The sequence below is a fragment of the Grus americana genome, chromosome 7, assembly GCF_028858705.1.
Source record: "Grus americana isolate bGruAme1 chromosome 7, bGruAme1.mat, whole genome shotgun sequence".
Taxonomy (NCBI): domain Eukaryota; kingdom Metazoa; phylum Chordata; class Aves; order Gruiformes; family Gruidae; genus Grus; species Grus americana.
In genome coordinates, this window is record NC_072858.1 from 38965702 (window position 1) to 38989819 (window position 24118).

Genomic DNA, 24118 nt, shown 5'->3' on the forward strand with positions numbered 1-24118 from the left:
AATTAATAGAAAAAAAAGTAGCTTCTAACCATCAGAAAAATGACAGGAGGAAGAAAAGAAAGCCAAAAGGTGAGAATCCTCTTTTCTTTTTGTCCAAGCCTCAAAAGATATTCGTAACAGCTCACGCCATTGGAAAACTGGGTAAAACTTAATTGCTTGCTTACTTGAAAAATATAAAAGGGAGTGTGCTGCTACCAGCACTTCAGGATTTGAATAATATACATGTAACTCATCTATCCAAACCTTATTTTGCAATTTAATGGGAGAAAGAATATAAATAAATAAAAAACTTTATAATAACTGCAATAAACAAATAACTGAAAAACTTTATCAAGTAAAATATAACTAAATGTAAATACATGAACTACCAATATGCAACTAAAATACACGATCAAAAAAAAATCTGCCTTGGAAAGCCTGTCTATTAGCGGACTTCTGCCGCTGGCACAAGGCCACAGGGTGAGGCCAGGCACCCTCACCATTTCCTTTGTTCTTTGGGTTTGATTACATGCTGGGTCTCAAAACAATTGCATCCTTTCACCTCAAATTCATTGCACCCCCCATGATGAAGGGGGACTGCAGCACGCCTGGCAGCTGGGGAGGGCTGCATCTCCCTCCTGCTACAGGAGGGCACGCACAGGGCCCAACTCCTCCGCGCTCGACAGTTTGCCAAACAGCTGAGCCTCCCCCGTGGAGTCCCAGCATGGAGGGAAGCCAACAGCAGAGCTGGGCTGGGCTGCCAAACACGCCAGATGCAGGCACTCTCGCAGGTGACTGTGACGTGGGGCCCAGAAGAGCGAGCCTCGCGCTGAGCACACAAACACCTGACAACCTACATCTAATTCAGAGTGTTTCTAGGGGGCCAAAAGGAGGATCAGGCAGCCAGCCACTGAAGCTCAAGGGTGCTTAGCTTATTGCACAAAACACCAGCTGCAGGGCTTGCAATTTATTCTCCATTTAGCTACTCCTACTGCAGGGACTTAAAGTAACTCTGAGTACTTGGTGAGAATACAAAACCCACAGCCTTCTCCTGCAATGTCTGATATAAGGAACACACGCCAGAAGTTCTGGGGGAGGAGATGCCGCCAGCTGGGAAAACAGGGAGTGAGGACTCCTGCAGACCACACACCTACAGCAAAGCTGGATCCTGGAAAACATCTCCAAAGGAATTTCTTGCTTTATGGCCAGCAGGGTGAAAATGAGAACTGGAGCCAGAATTGGGTGGAGAATTGTAGCCATTTTTGTTACTGTGAATGACAACCACAGAATCTCTAACATGGAATGGAATGGGAATTCCCTTGGTAGGAAATGGTGGACATATTTCTCCAGAGCTCTTTGTGTCCTCTTCTAAACTCCAAAATTCATTCTGAGAGAGAAACTGAATATATTAGTCTTGCTAGAATACATCACTGGTTGTAACCCAGAACTGCTAAGATGCTTAATTGAAATTTGAATCCCCTGCCCTGCAAGCATGAACACGCATCTGAAGTGCACGCCTCTCCATTGCACTCCTTAGAAGTCTGTTATTCCTATCCTATCAATACAGTGCTACCAGGGGACACGTATTAAGCGGAAAACTTCCTTGCTGATGGCAGCTCTTGTCCTCCAAAAGTTCAACTTCAACATCGTGTCTGAACAGAGGATATCAGTTCGTATGCTTGCAGGCTTCTGCCTTTGTATTCAGAATCCTTGGTGATATCTGAGCAACGTTTTCTCCACTCGGAGCATATACGGCTATTGAATTTCTCAAAGAAAAATCAAGATAGTGAGAGATTTCAAAGAAAAAGAATCTCTATAGCTCCAGCCCTCTCCAGGCACTGATTCAATTGCCCAGCCAGGAGTTCCTTGTATGAAGACACACCTTTTTAACACAGACAAAAGGGACCTCAACAGACGATCTAGTACATATTCCAAGGTTCATTCCGCTTTCATGAAAGAGTAGTAATTAAACCTATTCTTACAGATGGAGAGTCCCAAATGATGCATGAGAATCCACTCTGGTGTTTTCTGGTCTTTACTGTTAAAAGTTTTTTCATGCCATCTAACATTAAACTTTCCTCCTGCAGTTCAACTTCTTGTCCTATCTACCACGGATGCAGGGGAAAAAAATTATATTTGCAGTAATAGGTCCTGCATTTGTACACTGCTATGTTCCTCCCCTACTCAATTTTCTCTGGGTCATACACATACTAAAAGTTACAGTAGTTTATATACAAATACCTAAAGAATCTGCAATCAGCATTCCCAATCCATTTGAAGACTACCCTGAAGAGCCATTATGCAATTAGTGCATTGGACCCAGCGGCACAGATACTGACACCTGCAGTGTTTCGCAGCAGGCATCTCCGATTCCTGTGCGGCTGATGAATTGAAAAGGCTTTCTCCAGCTTCTCTTCACATGACCTTTCTCTGCTAAGCTTCAATTGGTTTCACACAGAGGCAGCAGACAGAGAACCTGGGGAAAGGTTCCTATTAAGGCAAACTTTCCCCACATGTTCAAAGCCTGCTGCTGAGCACACCCAGTGGTATTTCTTTTAAATGTACCTGGACTTTGTGGATAAATATGCTGTTCTACAGTCCCTTTTCTGCTTTTCTCCAATTCGAACTGAAAAATTAACAGAAATTAATTACTGCAGTACTAATATGTGCATTATACCAGATCCTGCTAAAAATATTTGGCATCCCCCAGTTATGGTAACCCACGTGTTAGCTGGCTTTTTAACTTTTCTCAGCACATTTGGCATTTCACTGCTGTTGCAGTTAATCACTGCTGTGTTCTAGTGCGCCACAAATTGATCCTCCTGAAAAAGCAGTCCAAAAATTCTTATGACCTTCATGAGCAGGGGAGTTTTCCACATCTCTGAAGCATATGTACCAATCTGATGACAGTTGCACAAAAAATTAAAGACAGAGGGAAAGGTATTCTCCACTTCAGATACGTAATGCACCAAAAATAGGATTGGAGGATGAAAAGTAACAGCCCAGCCTTCCTTTTAGTACATTTCAGCATCCTACAAACTGCAAACCCCAGGAATGCTCATCCAACATTGTTTGCTTACCCACTGCTACCTTGGCATCATTCTTCTAAAGAACGAACAATACAACAGAATGTATCCAGATACAAATTCTTCAAACTCTGCAGTCCCACAAACTCCTATTCATGTACAAGTAGGTCCAAGATAGCAAGAGTTTAACAGTAATAAGCCCCTCAAAACTATAAAATTCAATCCCCTATGCGGAAGTTCAGTAATTATCAGACATCTTCCTCCTTTGTTCATTAGAAATGAAAAAGCAATCCTAAAGTAAAGGAAAAGTATTCATCTGCTACGGGGAAGCAGTCATCACTCAGTTTGTCATGAAAAGAAGTGTATAGGTCATACTATTCCTGTTACTTAAATCAAATTAACAGCTAAAATTAACCTCCTTTAAGTAATATTTCATAACCTTATGTTAAGCAATTAACAGCCTTTGGATCTTCAAAGGCTTACGGTGCAGGGGTCTGCAATGATCCCCAGGTATCAGAGTGACTTCTGCTCTCATGGTATCTTCTGCACTGATTTCATGACATCTAGCTAACTTTTTAATCAAATAGTCAACACGAAGGATGACAGTAAAGCTTTTTTTCTTCCTCCTCACTGACTACATAGTATTTTAAATAATCAGAACTATTTTGCAGTCTAAAATAATCCAAATTAATACAAAGTTCCAATAGTCAACAAATACTGAATTTTCTGAATAGAGGTCCTCCTTTCAGGCGCTCTCATTCTTCATTCAGACAAGATTTGTTGAAGGCTGAATGGCCATATTTCAGGTGGCAAAACGGAAGCTTTTTGGCTCCAAAAGTTGAGCCAATCATTTGAACACATAAATTTGATTTGTTATGCACTGAAACCCTCCCAAGTTTCTCTCATATGTGATTGTGGAAAATTTGGAACATTGTAAGTGTGATTGAAAATAGAATGATACCATAACTCTACTACACTGCATATAGTCACAAATCACTTAATTTTGCTAGTATTGTAATAATATTTATTATTCACAACTTACCAAATTGCTTTGTTGCTAACCTCTTATTTGTAAGTGGTTTAAATCCAATATCCAAGGATCAAATAGCCCTACACACAAAACACCTACTAAATTGAAGTGAAAGGCACACTGAATATATGAAGACCTTTCATAGCTGTAAGCTTTATGTTGGGTCTGGAGAATACAAATTAGAGTAGAGCAACCGTGGTTTATAATTTCATTGTTCACATATTGTGGAAAGCTCGCTGTGTTGGCTCCATTAAAATGACTACTCTGAATGAATCTACAATGAAATTAAAAATAGATTTTTACTCATCAGAGGAACGTGTTTCTGGAACAGTCTCTCAAAAACAACAAACACCACTTGGGTAAAAATACTAACCGTCACTCAGATGGAGCTTGCTTTTCTGCAAGGAAGTGCAGAATGTTATTGCTTATAGTGAAGGCAGATGGAAATTCACGGTCCTGGAGATTTCGAAGGTTCTCATAGTCTTTTCAAAGGAAAAAAACCAACAAATCACAATGAGTAATAATTATTCAAGTACTTCTGAATACTGCACGTATTTCAAGAGCCCTGCCACTGAAATTGAGATATCCATAGCATAATGAAAACTTCAGTTCAGTGGGAGAGAAAAAAAAATACGTTGGGAATGATAAATTCTGGGCAAGATGAAGAATAGTGCAATAGATGAAAATATAGTAGTAGAAGGCTGTATTAATTTCATTAAAAAGCAAAATACAGAGTTTTGTATAGCCTTAAAACTCTGAATTATTCACAAGCAGAGGAAGAATATGCACGTTTCATTTGTAAACTACAGAAAAATCTTAGGTGGCTACACAATTGTGCTACTTCTCTGCCGCTTCCCTGGTTTTTGTATTACTCCTTCAAGTCTCACAGTCCTTGCCTCATAAACCAGTGATATGCTCCCAATATATTATACCCATTGTAATCTGCTTATAGGCCTTTATGATTCATGCTCATTTAAAAACAGTTTTCCTACTTGCTTGTATTGACAAGACACAAATTTTGCCGCAGTGCCTTTTACCACAGGCTTGCTCAGCACTTGGTCTCAGCGGGGATCTCTAGACACCACCCTAATAGATAAAATTATTAAAAATGAACATTTGAACCTAAGGCATCTCTGTTCGATCCATTTAAATCTAATAATCACATGTATTGCCTTTCCTGTGCATGTGGTACTAGAATGTAGAAGATTGTAGACAAAACAGACCTCAGAGAATACTCAAAATGTCTACTTATTTTTCTCTTACTACAGAAAAAAAAAAAACCCTTAATTTCTCTCAACAGAGTATTTTATAACTAATGATTCAGGGTTTTTTCCCCCTCTAACTGACATTACTGCGTTCTCCTACTTTTTCTTCCATATAACCACCTACCTACATATATGTGCAGACATTCCAATTGCAAAGAAGAATCTCCTGGTATAACTGTGAAAAATTACAGTAATGGATTGTCTTCTGTTTCCTCTTTTGCTTCTATTTAAAAAAAATAATAAAATCATATTTGATCCATTTTCTTGATAGTTCATGGTTGACTTGAATGAGCTGGTTTTAGTTCCCAGAGCTAGAAACTGCCATTAACTGATAATAGAAATAGATAGGCCAAAATTGTTTCAAAAAAAATCAGGTCAAATTTAGCTTTTAGTTTTAAAAATCTTTCACCTACTTTTTATTTTATTAAGTAATCAAATAGCTTTTTTTTTTCCCCCCTCATATTTACCAAAGGAAATTTGAGAACATTTGGCATTAGCATCTATTAAAATTAAAATTACAGATATGAAAAGTACTGATATTAATTTCAGAATTGGCCTATATATTTAAAACAGACTGGATAAATCTAAAAAGATTTCAAACATTTAATTTTGGAATAAAACATAACTTGCAGGTTGAGCCAAAATGAAACTTTTCAGGAATATCTCATTTTGTGGAAGCATCTTCTGTATTCAGTTGAAGCTGCAAAGTTTTCATCTCAGGTTTTCATACTGCCAGTAAATAAGAACTTTGATCACGTGTCCATCTTTAGCCTGTCATAGAAAAATTAAAAAAACCCTATGCTTTCCCTGAAAAAAAATTTGATAGAACACCTACTCTTTGCTGTGTACGTAATCTTGCTAACACGTAACAGGCATCATGCAAGTACACACATCTCCATGTAGGCACAAGCCAAACAGGGGCTCTAACCTTTTACCTGCTCCCACAGAGAAGGGCAACATGAGCCTGGCATGCCAAGGCAAGATGAGTGAAAGGACAACCTTGCTGGATGCTTTATCCAGACCTCCTTTCCTCTGGGAAAAGCCCTTTGTAGGTACACCACAGATTCAACACTCTAAAAAGAACACTGTTCAGTCATTCTGTAGTGTTCCACTGCCCTGGGCCTTCAGTAGTTACTATTTTCTGATTCACCTGTGCATGGTCTGAGACACACGTGCGAGGTGTGTCCTCGTGCAGGAGTGCCAACAGCAGTGTGACTTCTCAGGAAAACACGTGCTGAGAAAGTGAAGTTACACAGGAGAGGCAAACGAGTATTAGAAACCATTTTGTTCGAGAAGAATGTGATGGCAATACATTTTGCAAACAGTCACAGAGGTTGCTATTTGTTACATGAGGGGGAATTAGGTATCGCTGTTTCCTGCTCAGCACAAAAAAAAATACATAATTGCTCTTATTTTCTTTTCTGAAATGGCTGTTGGTTCTGTGATGACATTTGTCTTAACTATTCTTTAAACAAAAGAAAAGTTATAATGGATGGAAGAGAAGAACTGAATAGGTGGAGATTGCCATTTCCATTTATTATGCTATTATCAAACACATGAACAAGTGTGTGCCTTTATTAACAGAGAATCAAGAAAACAGAATAAAAAAAAATTAGGATAATTACTGAAAAAGTTAATCTATAGCACACTAGTCCTATACTTCCTTTCACATCTTTGTTTCAAATATTCCACTATAGCATTTTCTGTTATAGTGCGTGGTAATAAAATTGATTTGTTGTTCTGCAGGCTAAGAACAGCTTGAGGACCGAGAGCCACCCATCTCCGGAGAGCCATTAAATGAAGAGGAGAAGTGCCAATCAGGAGAATTTCCAATGACAGAACAATTTCCGCAGTGCCTTCACCGATGAGGAAAGACCTGTCCAGCAACCCCTAACCCCCACCAAGAGCCTATGAGTATTTAAACAAACAATAACACCTTTAGACTAACAAATAATCTACAAGACTTTTGAATGCTGCTATTAGCAACTCAACACTGATTGCTGAGCTTCAATTCCATGTCCCTTAAAAATAAAGAGCCCAATATTTAAGACTGTCTGAAGCTAGTTAATCAGAATCATCTGCTTCAAAACAGAATTCACATATGTTCACCTAACCTTGTAAAATCAGGAATTATAGCAGATTTCCTGGAGGAAATCAGTTACAAAAAAGTCTAGAGTTATTGTTTATTCCTCCAAGACTAATGAAAAAACCAAAGAGTTAATCCAAAAGCTGTGATAGAAAGAAATCACAAATTTTAAGACTCAATTCTTTTGTTTCATTTTGCTTTAATTACAGGAGACTGTTATGCAGTTTCCATGGGAATTCCTACTCCTCTTTTGACCACTGCAGCATGCACCTGCTCGCAATTCTGCTGCCACATTGACAAAAATTCCAACACCACAACTTGTGTCTTTGGCAGCCCTGGCTGTCTGCAGGTTTATCTACTTAATCTTTAAGTATGTTTCTCTAACTCGCTCCCAAATTGCTTAAGTTCAGGAATGCGTAGTAGAGGAATAATAATTCAACTTAAATTGTTAAGCACAATGAAACCTCAGTGTGCCAGTCTGTGGACAGTGTAACACAATCTGGAAGGAACTAACTGTGGAGATGGCCTAAGGGAAGCAGCTGATAACAATGCACTGGAGTAGGGAATAAGTATCAGACACAGAACAAGGAAAATTGAGAAAGAAATCGTGTGCAAATCAACAGAGACAGACAAGTAGTCAAAGAAGAATGGGGAAAAAAAAATCCATCTGGTTAAACTGGGAGGCAAAAGGAAAATGGTAAATGTGAAGAGAAGAGAGAAAACCAAGGATAATTTTAGAAACCTTGCATCTGTCTTTACAGGATGACTTGTACTTAAACTTTTTCTTTGTTTGTTTACTTAAGAAAAAGGATACAAATACTCCCCAAGACAATAATCTTTTCAGTTCACTGAAATATGTCATATCAGATGAATATGTGAGAAGTGTTCCCAAACTATTGTTTTAACGCACCACATAAATTGCTTCTGCTATTACACTCAGAAGCATGCAACTAAGTACAGGGTGAAATTTCACACTTGGCAGAAACTACCAAGATATTACCATTGAACTGGAACAGTCAGACAACCCAGAGCTGGAGACACTTGGAGATATAGTCACTTTTCCTTTTTGTCATTGCTAAAATCCAGAGCAAATCAGCACACTGAATTTGGCCTTTGAAATGCCAGCTTAGGACACTGAACAAGGCCGCTTTCCGGTTGCACCAGAGTACCCATGTGGCCAGCCAGCATCCGCTGGATAGCTTACAAGTTAAGACCTCCACAAACCCCAGCAGCCTCACCTCATGCTGCATTCACCTGACCTGGGAAAAAAATAAATTTCCCCTATTTGGCTCTGAATATAGGTCCTACATTCCCTCCTCCTCCAGCAGCTCTTATTTGCAGACCTATACAGGAGCACAGTGCATATCCCTGTGGTGTGCTAATGTTCTCTTCCCTTTCCCAGCCTTTTGGCAAAGGGCTTCCTTCTCCTTCAGCTCATTCCTTTGGAAAGGAGGAAACCATGTCAATTCCAGCCATTCCTTACCCCAGGCTTGAAAGTATCTGGCAAGATTGCTAAACAGGGCCATCTACCACAATCCTTTAGGATACAGGCCACTGGAGCAGACAGGGGAGGGGGTTCCTCTGCAGCAATTCAAGCTGTCACTCTGAGGAATACACACAGATGGGATAATTTATATTCCAGGGGTGTGTGGGACACCTAGTACAAAGGCTTCGGAGGTGCTTTGTGTGCTTGATAAGTCTGACAGCTAGACTCTCTGCTGATTAGGCAGTGACAAATTTTGTGGCATGGGGAGACGGCAGAGAGCAAAAATATGTTCAGTTACCTGAGTTCATTTTACCATGAAGAGATACAATTTCATATTTATCTTTTATTCACGCTACTTGAATAGAAAAGAGAATTAATAAACACTGTATGACTTCTAATTTCTTATTGTAGGCTGGCATGATCATCCATTATTCCTGAGGAAAAAAGGGAGCCAACTGGACTTCATACCAGAACAGGACCTTCTTGCTATTCCCAAACACTTGCACGTGGAATAAGGCAACAGCCTTTAAAATACTAAAGACTACGACCACAAAATTCACAGCAAAAAATCTAGTTCCACATCAGAATGAAAAGCATTATGTTGGAACAGCTGTTAAATATTTCAGCATGAGCATCATATAGCATTGCTGCAGTTGAGAAGCTGCTCTTCTTTCCTTACTTCGGGGTAATTATTTTGAAAAAGCAAATACCCTGCTGGCAAGGCACACTTGTAACTGAAACGCCAGACCACAAATTGAAAAGCAGTCTCTCCAGAGAAAGAGCATTTCTTAACCCCATAGTACACAGAGCAACAAGAAAACTGGCTCCTAGACAATATTATCTAAGGATCAGAAAGCCTCAGCTTCAGAAATCACATCACTTATCTGGACCTTCTTGTACAATCTGCCCCCTAGTCTCTTCAGGAATAATTGTAAAGGACACTTCAGAATCACAGCATGATGCAGGCTGGAAGGGACCTCAGGGAATCTCCGATACAATCCTCCACAGTCTTGAAGCAGGACTAACGTCAGCATTAAATTGGGCTTCTCAGGGTGTCCAGATGAGTTTTATATCCCAAGCTGGCAATCCTGCAACCCCTCTGAGCAACCTGGTTTCAGTGTTTCACCACATTCATTGCGACTTTTTTGTCTGATATCTGATCAGAATTTCCCTTGATGCAATTGCAATTTCCACAGCTCCCTTGAAGAAAAGTAACAATTTAGACACTCCTTAATTTCAGCCAGTAAGGAAAACCAATAGGTTTTCTATCCATATTGCTGGCTACCACTAATCGCCAAGATAATTTTAAACTCAAGCACCCCTGTATTAGCCTTAAATACAAAGAATCCACTCTAGTCAAACTGAATACATTACTGCTTATGACTTCAGGTGTTTGAAGTTACTGTGAGTTTAAATTCAGTATGTCTAAGTATACATTTGTATTACTTGCTTAACAATATTGATTCAAAGAAATAAATAATGGAAAAAGAAAAGCTCAAATCTGAAAATAAAAAGAAACTAGTGCTCCTAGGAGAAAAATAGAATCATAAACTCTTGTTGTTTACAAATAAAAACACAATAAAGCAGGGCAATTTAAAGTTACAAAACTGTATTTGCAGAAAAGCTTACTAATCTTTTTTCAAACAGATCATAAGCAAAAAAGCTTGCCAAGGAGCCTGTAGAGCCAACAGATGATCAAACCATAGAAAAGAAGTTCACAGAATAATGTTTTTGCATGTACATTTGACACAGGGAAGTTTGGAAAAGCAACAGTGCTTCTTTGCAAGTGACTTCTCAAAGGATCTATCATAACTGCTGGCAAGAAGGGGCTAAATAAAAAAAGTCAGGTGATAACAAATCACTAGAACCAGACAGTACGCAATATTTGTAGAAGACCTCACCAGTGAAACAGTTAATTACCATTTGTAATCCCTGACTTAAAAATGCTTCTGTGTCAAAGAAGTAAAAGAACTGAAAGGTGGCAAATATTATATTAATTCACTTATAAAGGCTTTGGGGAGACCAAGAGCTACAGATCATTAGGTCTGCTGTCTACACCAGATAAACTGGTAGGAATAATAGTGAACAACAGAATCGGTGTACAAAGGGACAGACATTCAGAGAAGGACAGCAGATGCTGATCAAAAGAACGAAGCAGCTCCCAGAGAAAGGACAGCAGCAGGGACCAGCGCTTGTCAAGCTGGGAAAGGCTCATCAAAGCCACAGAACTCCATCAGTTTTAAGTCTGACTGAAATATACAGGGGGGAGTTTGTTTGGATAAAAGGTTAAATTAGAGATTTCTGAGTTTCCTGACCTTGAGATTTATCAATGAGTAGCAAGAGAAATTAAACCATATGGAAAGGTCTTTAAATGGTATTAAAAAGACCAATATCCAGATGTATAAATAACATCTACCTAATTATAATCCTAATTCCTAGTTCAAAATTCAGGCTGGATATTATACAACAAGGTGCTATCCTGTGTTTGCGTTAAGATTTTTTTTTTCTAATAATTGTTTTGGAATGTTCTTGAAATAAATTAGGATTTCACTTATGAAAAATCCAAGGAATTAGTAACAGTTGAAAAAACCCAGAAAGATAGAGGTTGTGAGTTTTCTAATTAAGTCTTGAGCTGGTTCTTTGAACGTATCTTTTGTAAATTTTAATACATATTTTTCATTTGTCTTTTGAAAAAGGCATTTGAACAAGGTGAGGGGATGGGAAGGTGCAAGACACTGCGCATAATTGTGACTGAGTCCAACAGAATAAAAAGACTTTTTAACACAAACAAAAGATCATGAGAAAAAAGTGTTACCAGAAGAAAACAAAGACAGAAGAGTTGTAGAAGTAAAAGACTAAGTGTATGCCTCTTCCTTGTAGCTTTGAAAAAGAAGAGTTAACAGTTCATAAGTATAATAAAAACCTGGCCAAGAGCCCAGGACTTTACTGCTGCTACAGGTCGTGATAGTTACCTAAGGCTACAGAAAACCACAGCAGGAATTATAGATAAGATGATGTCGGAGACTGACCAATTATAACCCCAAACAGAAAACAGCCTCTAGGAAACAGGTGAGAAGTATCTGCAGCACTACCACAGACAAAAATCATGCTTGTTCAGTAGGACCCTAGCAGAATAAGTCCACACAACAAATGGTTCTCCCTAGCTTTTTATCAGATGGTTCAAAGAGAGGATAAAAACCAGGAAATGGCTGGCTGACAGCACAGCAGCTATCGGAATATACTGCTCTCAATCCAATGTCTGTCTGGTTTTTTTTCAAGATTTAACTTAGTTTATACATTTATGGACTACCAAAACATCATACCACCCATATTTCAAAATAATGATATCATCATTCCCTGATGCTAATAGAAAAGAGGATTCTAGATAGATATGCATTATAGATCAATGTTATCCAAAAGCAGCATGGAATTAGCTACTTATCAGATGGGTTCATATTTCAATTCACTATTCTGCTCCTGTAAATGAAAATGCCGCTACAAAAATCAGCCCCAGTTTTGGCACAAACATGTTTCTTGTAATCTAGTGCAAATGACAAGTATGGTGACCTAGAAACCAATAGGTCCTAAATCTCTGCAAGACTCAACTACAAAGTTAATGTAAACAGAGTAGGGAATGGAAATGCAAAGGAAAAGATAATATGCAAAGTAGTACACAACCTTTCCATCAAGAACAAAGCAATTGAAATTGTTATGCAGAATCACAGGAAATTGTTGAGGCTTCCTCAAAAATGGTATGTTTAAAAGCTGCCTGTTCTAAGAAAAATCAAGAAATTCTTCAGGCACATTGTCATAAAAAGAGTAAGGAAAGAAAGAAACTTGGTGTAAGGCATCAACAAAACCTGGAAAGAGTACCAGATCCATTAGGAGAGTTTGGATAGATAAGCTCAGATAATACAGCCTTAGCGTAAATAACATCCCTTCTATTATAAGTGGATAGAGCTGGAATTCCACACTAGAGCACAAGCATGTTACAGCGTTAAATCAGCACCTGAAAAAACCATCACAGCTTTACAAAGAGGTACAGTCTGCATAACTTCCAGCACTGTGAGGAAAAAATACCTGCAAAAGCTTCTCAAGCACCAGAAAGGCTTTAAGATCTTGTAGCCAGGGCAACACTGGAAAGATCAGCATTGCACGGTTATTTGCATAATAGTCTGTCACTGTACATCTGCCCATCAGATTGGCTTTGGGGCTGGGAAGCTGCCCACCCCTTAGATGAAGACCAGAGTCATAATTCATCTTCCTCTTTTTTAACTTTTTTTTTATTTACAGTTCAACCTCTGCTTTATAGCAGTATAGCGCTCCTAATTCCTTAGGAGTCTTAAGGAGTTCTCTCACAACAGGAAGTCCCCTGCAAATAGCGCTATGCTCCAAGGACAAATATATCGGAACTAGACTGATTCCCTCTGAGAGCAGCTGTTTGTTGGAGCCTCTTGTTCCAAGTCAGTGTGACTTTGGTAATTTCCATAGGAGCCAAATGGATGAGGATCAGTCTCCATTTGGAAGCAATCCTGTTTGCTGATCCCTCCTGGTAATGGAAGAGAAAGACACTCTAACTGTATGGGTCCAGTCATGGCTAGGAGCTGACTACTGACAGCTGAGAAATGGCTCATCATACACACACTGCAAGCTTGAGCTTTGGCATGGTGAGCTGTCTCACCTCAGCCTTAGGGACCAGAGAGTTTCAAGATCCAATTTAGGGTATGATGCAGTCTGGGCCTGAGTGTTCAAAATGGAGAAGTAAGGAGAAAAAGACACAGACTCAGCCCCAAATCTAACATACAGTCTAGAGAGAATGGCAGAAAAGCTCTAGTTCCATGTATTGACACAGAAGACATTCTAGATAGAGATTACTTTTCACATTTTTTGTTGGGGAAGGCATTGAATTAATTTCCAAATCAGTTTCCTATAAATGACAAATATTTTAAAGTATGGGCATATATATAAATCTCATCTTCAGTAGTATATGTCATCACACTGCTTTGACTTCTGTTGCCTGCATTACCTGTAACTGGCTAAGTACGAAAACACATTATGAGGAGCAAACTAGTTTCCCTATCTAATCAAGACTTCTTAACATAAGGCAAACAAATCTAGCAGTGTATTTAATACTCTTTTAAACAAAAATGCTTTCAGAGATCAATTATTCTGCTTTCTCAGCTTTTGTAGTGATTAAAGATTGGTTTGTGTGACTTCTTTTTTGCACATTGTTGTCAGTCATGAATAAACAGTGAGCTCACAAGCTTGACCTCTTGAGAAAGCTGCTTTGGATTTTAATAACTACATAACAGCTCTTTGCAATGACAGAAGTCTTGACGAGGGTCTCCAATCCATCTTTATGCCATGTGAATGGCAGACATATTTTAACATTAATTGTCTCATTATGAAACTATTGCAGAGCGTTACAGAAGTTTACCTCTCAGGATTAGCATTCACCTGCAATTTGTAAAGTGGTTTGTACTACCAAATTTTTATTGACGTTGCAGAAGCAAGAACTTATTTAAGAAGAGAGAGTCCCTTAGGCTGAGAGCAGAGGTGTTAAATACCAACCTACTCATTCTAATTGAAATTTAGGTACCACACACTTTACTGGATTCATTGAAAGGAAGGTAGTTATAGCCTGTTTCCTGAACTCCAGGGAGTAGTGAACAGACAGAGGTTACAAAAGGATATATTTGACCTGTAGTCTTAAATTGCTGCCATTTAAATAATAAAGCAACAAAAGACTTAAATATTTACAGCTTTCATGTATTTTCTGTCTCTGAGCAGCCATACACATTTTTGGGGTTAGCAATAACAACGTTGTATTGGAAAAACTGTAAAAAATATGAAGCCAGGTGATAAATCAGCCACCTCTATGCAGTTATTAAAAAAAAAAAAGAAAAAAGAAAAAAGGTGCCTTTCTAGCTGGGGGCTTATTGGTTTTGCTGATTAAAATCCTACAAGTTCTCAGCAGATAAACTTCTTCGTACTAGCTTCTAAGCTTCTTTTAAATTACTGATATTACACAAATAATGTCCTAAAAGACCATGCTGATCAAAACTTTCATGCACTGCTAGCGTAACACCCTAGCTTGTGAGTGGACTTGACCAGTCTTTGCTGTGGTCTTGTACCTGTTCTCAAAAAGGGAGAACCAAGCATGGGTGCTCAATTCCACTAAGCAAGTAATTCCCTTTTTCATACTTGCCATTTGGTCAGGATAACATCTTCCAAGCACTTGAACCTTGTGTAGCTACCAAAGATAACATTACTGAGCAACAATAAAGTGGAGGTTCTATTCTAAAGAGCTACAGACATAAACCAGCTCTTTGAGACTACTCCACTTGATTTTGGCAAAAGCTCTAACTGACACTTCCAACAAATAGCATAAAAGCATAATTTTTATCAAGACAATTAGTTCACTGGAGGAATTTATGCCACTCACTATTCTTCCCTGCCACCATCTTATTGTGAAGGTACCAGGAAACAGAATTAATGAATCTTTAAATGACCCTCCTCCCAGAGATCATATTAAAAGTGTGGTCACTGTTGCAAAAAAATAACCTTCAGAGAATCCTGTCACAGCTATTGACAGTTCTATAAAGTTTTATGAGCACCATGCTGTTGTGTGTTGAGAAAAGAGGTATTCATCTTGTTAGAGATCATTAATGCAGAAGATCACACTAGCGAGCTTCTGCAGAAAGACATAAACTGACATCAACTCATTCACTTTGCAGGGGGAGGAAGGTGGATGGCACCACAAAACAGTTTCACATTTTATCTGAGGAGAACTGTCCAAGTGAAGATTTCTTTTTCCTCTTTGAGTGTCAATAGTTCCTACAGAATGAGAAGACCACGAAGAAATGAAAGCCAGAAAGGTGAGATGAGTTTGTCTGCTTAGATTGGGATCAACACACTGGAAGTTTCCTGGCAGGAGGAGACCAATTCAGACTCGAGCCGAGTGGATATAGAGCAGCCCCCCTTGGGCAGCTCATTCAATGCTTACACACTCAGTGGCCCAAAGTACTTTTCATCAGGACAGCTTACAACATGCTCCTATATAAACTCTCTGGGAGAAATGGTTTTTATCTTCACAATCAGAAAGCAGTCTAAACTTTGGTCTAATAGACCCGGGGTGAGTATTCTAGTCTCTGTGTAAATGGATAAAAAACAAGTAGGGAGAAAAACAGGAAGGGAAATCGGATAATAGTTGGGTTGAGAAACAAGTACATGATTTGTTGGACTATATCTGAAAGGTGTTGGAAATCATTCACACCCAGCACTAACTCACACAGTGTCGATATATCTAAATTGTGTACTTTACACTTGTATCATGGCCTAGCCTATAGTTTAAGCAGGTTTTCTCACAATGAGATTCCTTTACCAGTCAATGTTTTGGACAAGCAAAAAACCAAAACAAAACCAAGCTTGAGAGAGAGATGCTAATGCTCTTACCTTTAAAAACTGCTGAATTACACATTAATCACGCTTTGCTTTTCTAGATCCTACTGAGTTTTACAGAATACAAACAGAACTAGATATATCTATATTCAAGTAGATGTTGCCAATAATATTAAGTTATAGTCCTACGAGATGAACGTAAGATTTAGAATACACAATCTGTCTGAGGTGCTGTTTTAAAGGTATTAACCTATCAGATTTGTAAAATTTTTGAAAGAGCAATGAAATGAAACTGTATCTAAAGCTGACAAAATCATACTACTCTGTATTTTAGAAAATATATGCTGCAGTCAGCATATCCACTAATATCCTATTATTCACACACAATTGGCAGTAAATCTTCATATGTGTGACCCAGTAATCTCATCTATAGCACCACCAAACAATACTGAGACATCAATAAAGCCAGTATATAAATTCAGCTCCTTGTCCCACACACTGAAGTACCATGGTTTGTGAGAATTTGAGAGTTTAAACTAGTGTGCTTACACGTGACTTTCCGTCAGACAAAACGCAATAGTAAGAAATGATAAGGCTGTGACATGACTCTCAAAAATGAAAAAATTCTGAGTATGGTTCATATAACAGCCGATCCTCGGTAAATCATCAAAGCTTCATGGGAACTATCTGAATTTACATTAGTTGAAAAAGTTGTCCTTTGAACCTTAAACCCAGTGTGAAAAATAAGAGAACAGAGATCTAGCTTGAGAATACAGTTAGCTTTGATGCTGAATTTCCTATTTTCTACATGAGCCAAAAATCTTAATATTATTGCAACTATTGTTCTTTATATAATTCGCTAGAATCCTCTTGATGTGTAAGCAAGCATACAGCCCATCTCTGAAGTGGGAGATTCAAACTCAGAGTGCTTATGTATGTGAGAGAAATGCTTTTTATCTTATAGTCCCAGAGTGCCCCTCACGGCATGAGGCAGTTTGCTGCTGCTGCTGTATCCTTAGTTGTGCACACTTCTCCGGCCCACAAGAGCACTGCTCTACTATTAAGACACTTGTGTCTGATCTAATTTTGATGTCTACCACTTACTACTTGCGTCGAAAACTTCAAGAGAGCTTCACCAAATCAAGCACTGACTTTAAGAGGCTTTCCTGCAAAAACACACCTTTTCTCCTCATGCTTTCATTCATCACATAGGAACTGCCTGGGCCTTTATTCCCTTGGATTGTGTGTTCACACCATCACAACTGCATGTGTCAATGCTTCCATGTGTTGACTGCACATCTGCTAACATCTTTGAACAGGGTTATCTGTTCCTAACACCTCGGCTGGAGTACAGAAGTGGCAAGAGAATCTGTCCAGCAGTTACACAGGTCCTCTGTACAACAGCCAAATTCCACCACTGTTTAGCAACATCAACAGCACATCATTTTTATATATCTAGCAGTAGTCCCAAACATCATACTAGCTTTCTGGAGCCAAAAGACAAATTCTTTGTCAGTATTTGATGACTCAAAACACTCCCAAGTGAAAGGGACAGCACACTGTCTTCCAAAGACTGCTTGACAGAGAACTTCAATTCCAGCGGTGCTTCCTGAGGCAGCCAAGTAGTCTGTTAGGTGAGGACAAGTTTGTCTGGAATGGGCACCTGTACAGCCATGTGCATACAGGAGTCCCTGGACGGTGTATCTGACATCAGGCTCTGCGCATAGTACAGTCCCTCCCTTCTGGAACTATGAAAATAAATTCCAGTATATCTGTTAAAAGTCATCTGCCTCATGCACCAGTGCTCTATAAAGCTATTCATCTGCCTTCAGATGCTTGCTACTTTGACACTGCTCCTCACAATGAACTGCAGGGTTAGAAACCTCCTGATACTTTTTCCTACTTTTTCTTTGTACTTTCCACTGTGGAGCTGCCTCAAACCCACAGACTGATTGGTGTAGCCAAGTTCTTCCCTAATGGATCAAGTTCTAAGTTAAATCAAAGAAGTAAAAGCTTTTTCTCAGAGCAGTAAATGCAAAGTGGAAAAAGAAGAAAAAATTACATCGTCGGTTCTATAGTTTGGCGGGGACTTAACATGTTATTTTGGCAACTTGTTTTCTATAGGGAAATACATTACTGGGCATGACCTAAAGAAGTCTCCCTGGACTTGCTACATCCGGATTTCTCCCCTTGGGTCTTCAGTGGTTCCTGCTGTCCAGGCCTGAGTGAAAAACCTCTAGTTTCCAAATTTGATAAAAAGGAGGCGCCCTTGCATTTTAGCATTACAGCCGTGGCTACTACAACCATCTTCAACAAGGAGGCATCCACACTAGCCACTATCCAATGTTTTACTGCTTTGTATACCTTTTAGAGTAAGATGGCACGAGGCAGGCAATGCAACCCCACAAACACATTTAGTGCTACACTGATTATCAGAGAAGTAAAAGCATACAAGGCATACAAATGCATAACCAAAGAAATTCATGGGTGCATAAGTCCAACACTGTTTGCTTCCCTTCAGACATTTCTTTTTTTTTTTTTTTGGGGGGGAAGGAGGTGGCTATCCCCTTGATCTATGATCAACATTTGTCCTTTAAACAAACACTCCTAATTTACTGTTGATTTCAAGGTTTACATTCATAACGCAAATTACTTTTTCTATTACTTCAGCTATTCTAGTACTGCTTTTTTATTTACCCATTTGTTTCACATATAAAACTTCCCCTAAGCAATCCCTACATAAAGGACTAGGTCCATTTTTTGCTTTGTTTTCTCCTACAGTCTCAGTGACCGGGATTCTGACCACAGCTAGTCAGGTGAGAATTCTTTCAATGAAAAATTCTTGTTAGAAAATTCCTTCTGTTTCACCTACACAAGCTCCCAGCTTCCAAAAGTTTGCAGCTCGGGGACTTCTTGGCCCAGAGGCAATTTCTAGGTATTCAACTTTTAATAAAGTTTTCTTCCATAATGATATGCAATTTCCCCAATTCAATGTTGAATTAACATTTTTGTCAAGCCACCTAAAATAATCACAAGCTCTTTCATTTCATTCTAACATTGTTCTTATAAAGCTTTGTCTAGCCTGCTTAACTGCTATTAAAACTGCATGCCTCTACTGCTATTTCTATTATAGTTTTGCATAAGAAGATACACATTAACACATTTTTGGTATTGTTCCCAGAAGCAACTTGGGCAACAGTTTAGACTGTCAATGATGGCATCCATTAATGTTGCAAACTCCAGGCAAACAAGATTGAATTCTAAGGATCAGTCTGTCAAACTTTTATTGTTGCAGGAAAATGTTTTTGACCATTTTTTCATTAAATTTTCCCAAAACAAAAGAAAAAACCCTTTGATTATCTTTTCAAATCTTTCTTCCACATTTTGTCACCTTCTCAAAACAATGCCTCATCTGCAGCTTGTGATTGAAAACAAGGTACAATCAATAATTACAGTTTTTTTCTCATTTTTCATTTTAACTGCTACATTTTATATTTCTGCATGAAGCTCTTCCAGCTCTGTTTCATTTTTTAGGACTATTGATGTCTGAAGGGGTATAGGTTAGTTGTGCATCAACTAGGTATATTTTATTTTTTTACCTAACTGTAGGCAGCATTATTTTCATCATATATGCTGATTTTATGTCCCCTCCCTCCCACATTCTCTTGGTCTCTGTCTTAGTACTATTAACTCCAGGTGTTCAAATCTCATGTGACATCACAAAAAAAAATATTAAAGGAAAAATCCTCAGGTACTTAAAAAAAATAGATTGGGATTTTTTATTTTCCTCCTTCTGCTAAGCCTTCTGGATAACACATTAAAAGTTTTGTTATGCTTTTCTCCACAGCCATTGTATTTTTTAACGAAAACCGAAGTTTACACCTGTATCAAACTAGAAGCCACTAAGAAAAAATGTTTTAGAACTTTCTACAATACAATTTAATTAACTGCTCTGTAAGCAGTACTTTCTTATTTATAAATGTGTAACATTTATTTTTAGAAGGCCTGACGTACTCTTGCTCTTGTGGTCACCAATGCTATCCTCCATTCAGCCTGCTAGGTAAGTGTTTCTCATGGTTTGTGATTCCCAAAATGGCTTTCAGAATAATAAGCTGTCCCTTAACACTGACCTTAAAGATCAGCAGAGAACTGAGCATGCATTATCAAAAGCTTAGTACTTTGGAAACAGTTACAATCTTTTCTATAACATCTATTCATCCTGTACAGTCACTGTTAATCACAAATAATTTAGCTATTGAACCAATTGCAAAAGTGATGTTCAAAGGTATTTGAAGGCTATCAGTATAATCATCCATATTCTCCTGTTCACTACTTTCTAAAGATTTTTTTTTCTAAGCCAGGAAAATCCCATTCTTTTTCCTGTTTCTGTATAAGCATTTAAAAAATCTCCAAATCCTTCTAGTTAAAAATCACAAATGTAATTTATCAGAAACATTTTTGCAGCCTCAGAAAACCTATATCAGATCAGCTCATAATTGGAAGGTTAGCTTTAGACTCAAGATTTTTAAATGCTTCAGATGAGATTAATGTGCAAAACAGTGGCATCTCAGATGCATTATAATAAGCATTTGTGATCTCCTGAAACTATTAGACAATCTGTCCCATGCCACTGCATACTGTCCTGGAATTTCCAGGTAGCCTTTAGTTTCCTAGCACTCAACTAAGAGTTTATCAGATCTGTATGACAGAGCAGCCACATCTAGACCTCGCTCATCTGACACCAAAACAAGCAAGAAAAGGGCATTACATGCCCAACATGCATGTTGTCATGACTGCAATATAAAGCAGAGCAGCGCTGACACTGTTCTTCATTCGTCAGGGGAAAAAGGACATTTTCTGTAGACTTCAGGGTTCAGGACAGTTTAGAACACAATAACTTTCCGTAGTTCAATTCGTAATTAATGTGACGTTCCTGTTCTAAAGATGTATTTCTTGTAGGACCTTTTTTTTTTACCAATATACATAGGCAAACCTTAATGCATAGTTTTATATATATGTACTTATCACTCGTGTGATTTAATAAAATACAGGCCTTCTTAAGAGTATTAAACATTGGAGGAATCCAATAGTAAGTTACAGTTCACACACACTCACCCTCTGCAAGACTGAAGACTCTGCAAGACAAAAAACCTTGCGCAAGTGCCTATCGGAGGTCACGATACAATCAGATACAGAGATCAAACAGGAAGACCTAGAATCCCTGTGTTGGGTTTGCATGGCAAGGTTTTGGTAGCCGGGGCGGGGGGGGGGGGCGGGGAGGCGACAGGGGTGGCTTCTGAGAGAAGCTGCTAGAAGCTTCCCCCGTGTCCGACAGAGCCAATGCTAGCCGGCTCCAAGAGGGACCTGCCATTGGCCAATGCCGAGGACACCAGTGACGGTGGTAGCACCTTTGGGATAACAGAGTTAAGAAGGAAAAAAGGGAACGGGAGCTTGTGCAGCCAGAGAGAGGAGTGAGAAGATGTAAGAAACTCTGCAGACACCAAGGTCAGTGCAGAAGGAGGGGGAGGAGGTGCTCCAGGCGCCGGAGCAGAGATCCCCCTGCAGCCCATGGTGAAGACCATGGTGAAGCAGGCTGTCCCCCTGCAGCCCATGGAGGAAGGATGAGGGGGTGTAGAGATTCCACCTGCAGCCCGTGGGGGACCCCACGCCGGAGCAGGTGGAGGCACCTGAAGGAGGCTGTGTCCTGTGGGAAGCCGACGTTGGAGCAAGCTCCTGGCAGGACCGGTGGACCCGTGGAGAGAGGAGCCCACGCCAGGGCAGGTTTGCTGGCAGGACTTGTGACCCCATGGGGGACCCACGCTGGAGCAGTTTGCTCCTGAAGGTCTGCAGCCCGTGGGAAGGACTCACGTTGAAGTTCGTGAAGGACTGTCTCCCGTGAGAGGGACTCCATGTTGGAGCAGGGGAACGATGAGAGGAGTCCTCCCCCTGAGGATGAAGGAGCAGCAGAAACAACATGTGATGAACTGACCGTAGCCCCCATTCCCCGTCCCCCTGTGCCGCTGAGGGGGTGGGGGGCAGAGGTTGAAGCCGGGAGTGAAGTTGAGCCCGGGGAAGATGGGAGAGGTTGGGGGAGGTGTTTTAAGATTTGGTTTTATTTCTCATTCCTCTACTCTGTTTTGCTTAGTAATAAATTAGATGAATTTCCTCTCTTGAGTCTCTTTTGCTCGTGATGATAATTAGTGAGTGATCTCTCCCTGTCCTTATCTCGACCCATAAGCTTTTCATTATACTTTTTCTCCCCTGTCTAGTGAAGGAGGGGAGTGATAGAGCAGCTCTGGTGGGCACCTGGCCCCCAGCCAGGGTCAACCCACCACAACCCCAGAGGTAAACAAGAAGTATTATAGACTTAGAATTAGGTATTTGATTTCAAATATGACAGATTATAAGTGTTGAAAAAAGAAAGTAAAATTAGGTAGTCAGATTAAAAAAAAAGGCAAGTTGTTTACATGATGCAGGTATGTACTACCCAGGCTCCTTCCTGTTGCCGTAATACAAACTAACATTCAGACATAGAGAGTCAGGTCATCAAAATCATAGGCCCCAGCAAATACAGCCATTTTAATAGGTTTATGACTTAAACTATCGAGTCATTGTCAAGCTGTATCAGAAAAGACTAGATACTTGTCACTTTCATTTCTCTGAATCCTCAGAGACTCTTAGAATCATTTTATTTCCTTCAAAACTGAGCTCCTTAAGCAAAATACCCCAAGATAGCTAGCATTTTGTGAGTTAATAATGCTGAGTCACACTAATGTCTACACCCACATATAATTTCTTAACTGCCATGAGATGATAAAGGGAAATGCAGCACAGATTTTATAAAACAGATTTTCCAGAAACAATCCACAGTTTAAATGAAAAAAAACCCAACCAAACCAAACCCAAAAAAGCCCACCCCAAAACACCATATCACACTACAGAGAAAATGTATGCTAGAATTAGTAGATTAAAATGATATTTTTATGTTACTAAGCTAACTTCTTAATTTTTCACTATTTTAATGGCTAGTCTAAGATTTACATGCTTTTATGTTGATGTTTTACTACATTTAAATAGATTTAAGACATATAAAGACGTAACTAACACATAGCCTAAGGCCAAAACACAAAACTGGCCATATGGCCTCATTTGATACCGTAAAAAGTAGGGAGAAGAAATATTCCTGAGTGCAGCATTTCTATTAAACTAAGGTGCCAGAGGGTGAGGGTCAGAACTGCAGAGGAACATGACCAGGCATGCACACACGGCTGGGAGGTAGCAGGGGCAGTGGTACAGACTCAGCTTAGAAGTAATTCCCAAGGGAAAGAAGGAGCGGGTCCTCACTTCCAGTTTTTTTCCACAACAGCTCTCACCAGCCACAGAGCTGACCTTGGACTCAGCCAGCTAAACGCTAACTTTGCCAATTAAACTCCTAGAGGGGAAATGTGCTCCAGGTCCTGACAACGACTGAAGAGGTCATTCAGTAAGATATTTGAGAATTAAATTATTCAGTATATTAAAGAACCCACAGATATTCCCCCTCCCCGCCCCCGTTCTTTTCTGCTCAGTGCAGCTCGTAATAACTAAGGCCTGCATCACCTTTACAACATCTGCAGTATGGATATATATAAGCAACTCAATGTTCCTTGTTATCAAGCATTAAACCTACTTAATTTCCTCTTTTTTCAAGCTATTTTACTTCTAAAGCTTTTTTGTGGTGCAAAAGTTGTGTAACAATTTCTAATCCTTCTATTTCAGACTGATACAATAGACTATAATCTACTAGTTCAGTGGTCTTCACTGAAAACAAAACATACTTGGTGACAGTAGTTACAATTTCTACCT

The 24118-nt window shown here is 39.3% G+C and overlaps 1 protein-coding gene across 4 annotated transcripts in view; it reads right to left on the reverse strand.

Moving 5' to 3' along the window:
* PCDH15 (protocadherin related 15) overlaps positions 1–24118 on the reverse strand; it is a 1027345-nt gene that overhangs the window by 573418 nt on the left and 429809 nt on the right. Inside the window, exon 8 of one of the 4 annotated variants that reach the window (XM_054831776.1) lies at positions 4409–4517. The exons of the other annotated variants lie outside the window; for them this stretch is intronic. The gene's annotated coding sequence lies outside the window, so the exon portion shown is untranslated. The remainder of the gene's footprint in view (positions 1–4408; positions 4518–24118) is intronic. 4 annotated transcript variants of the gene reach the window in all.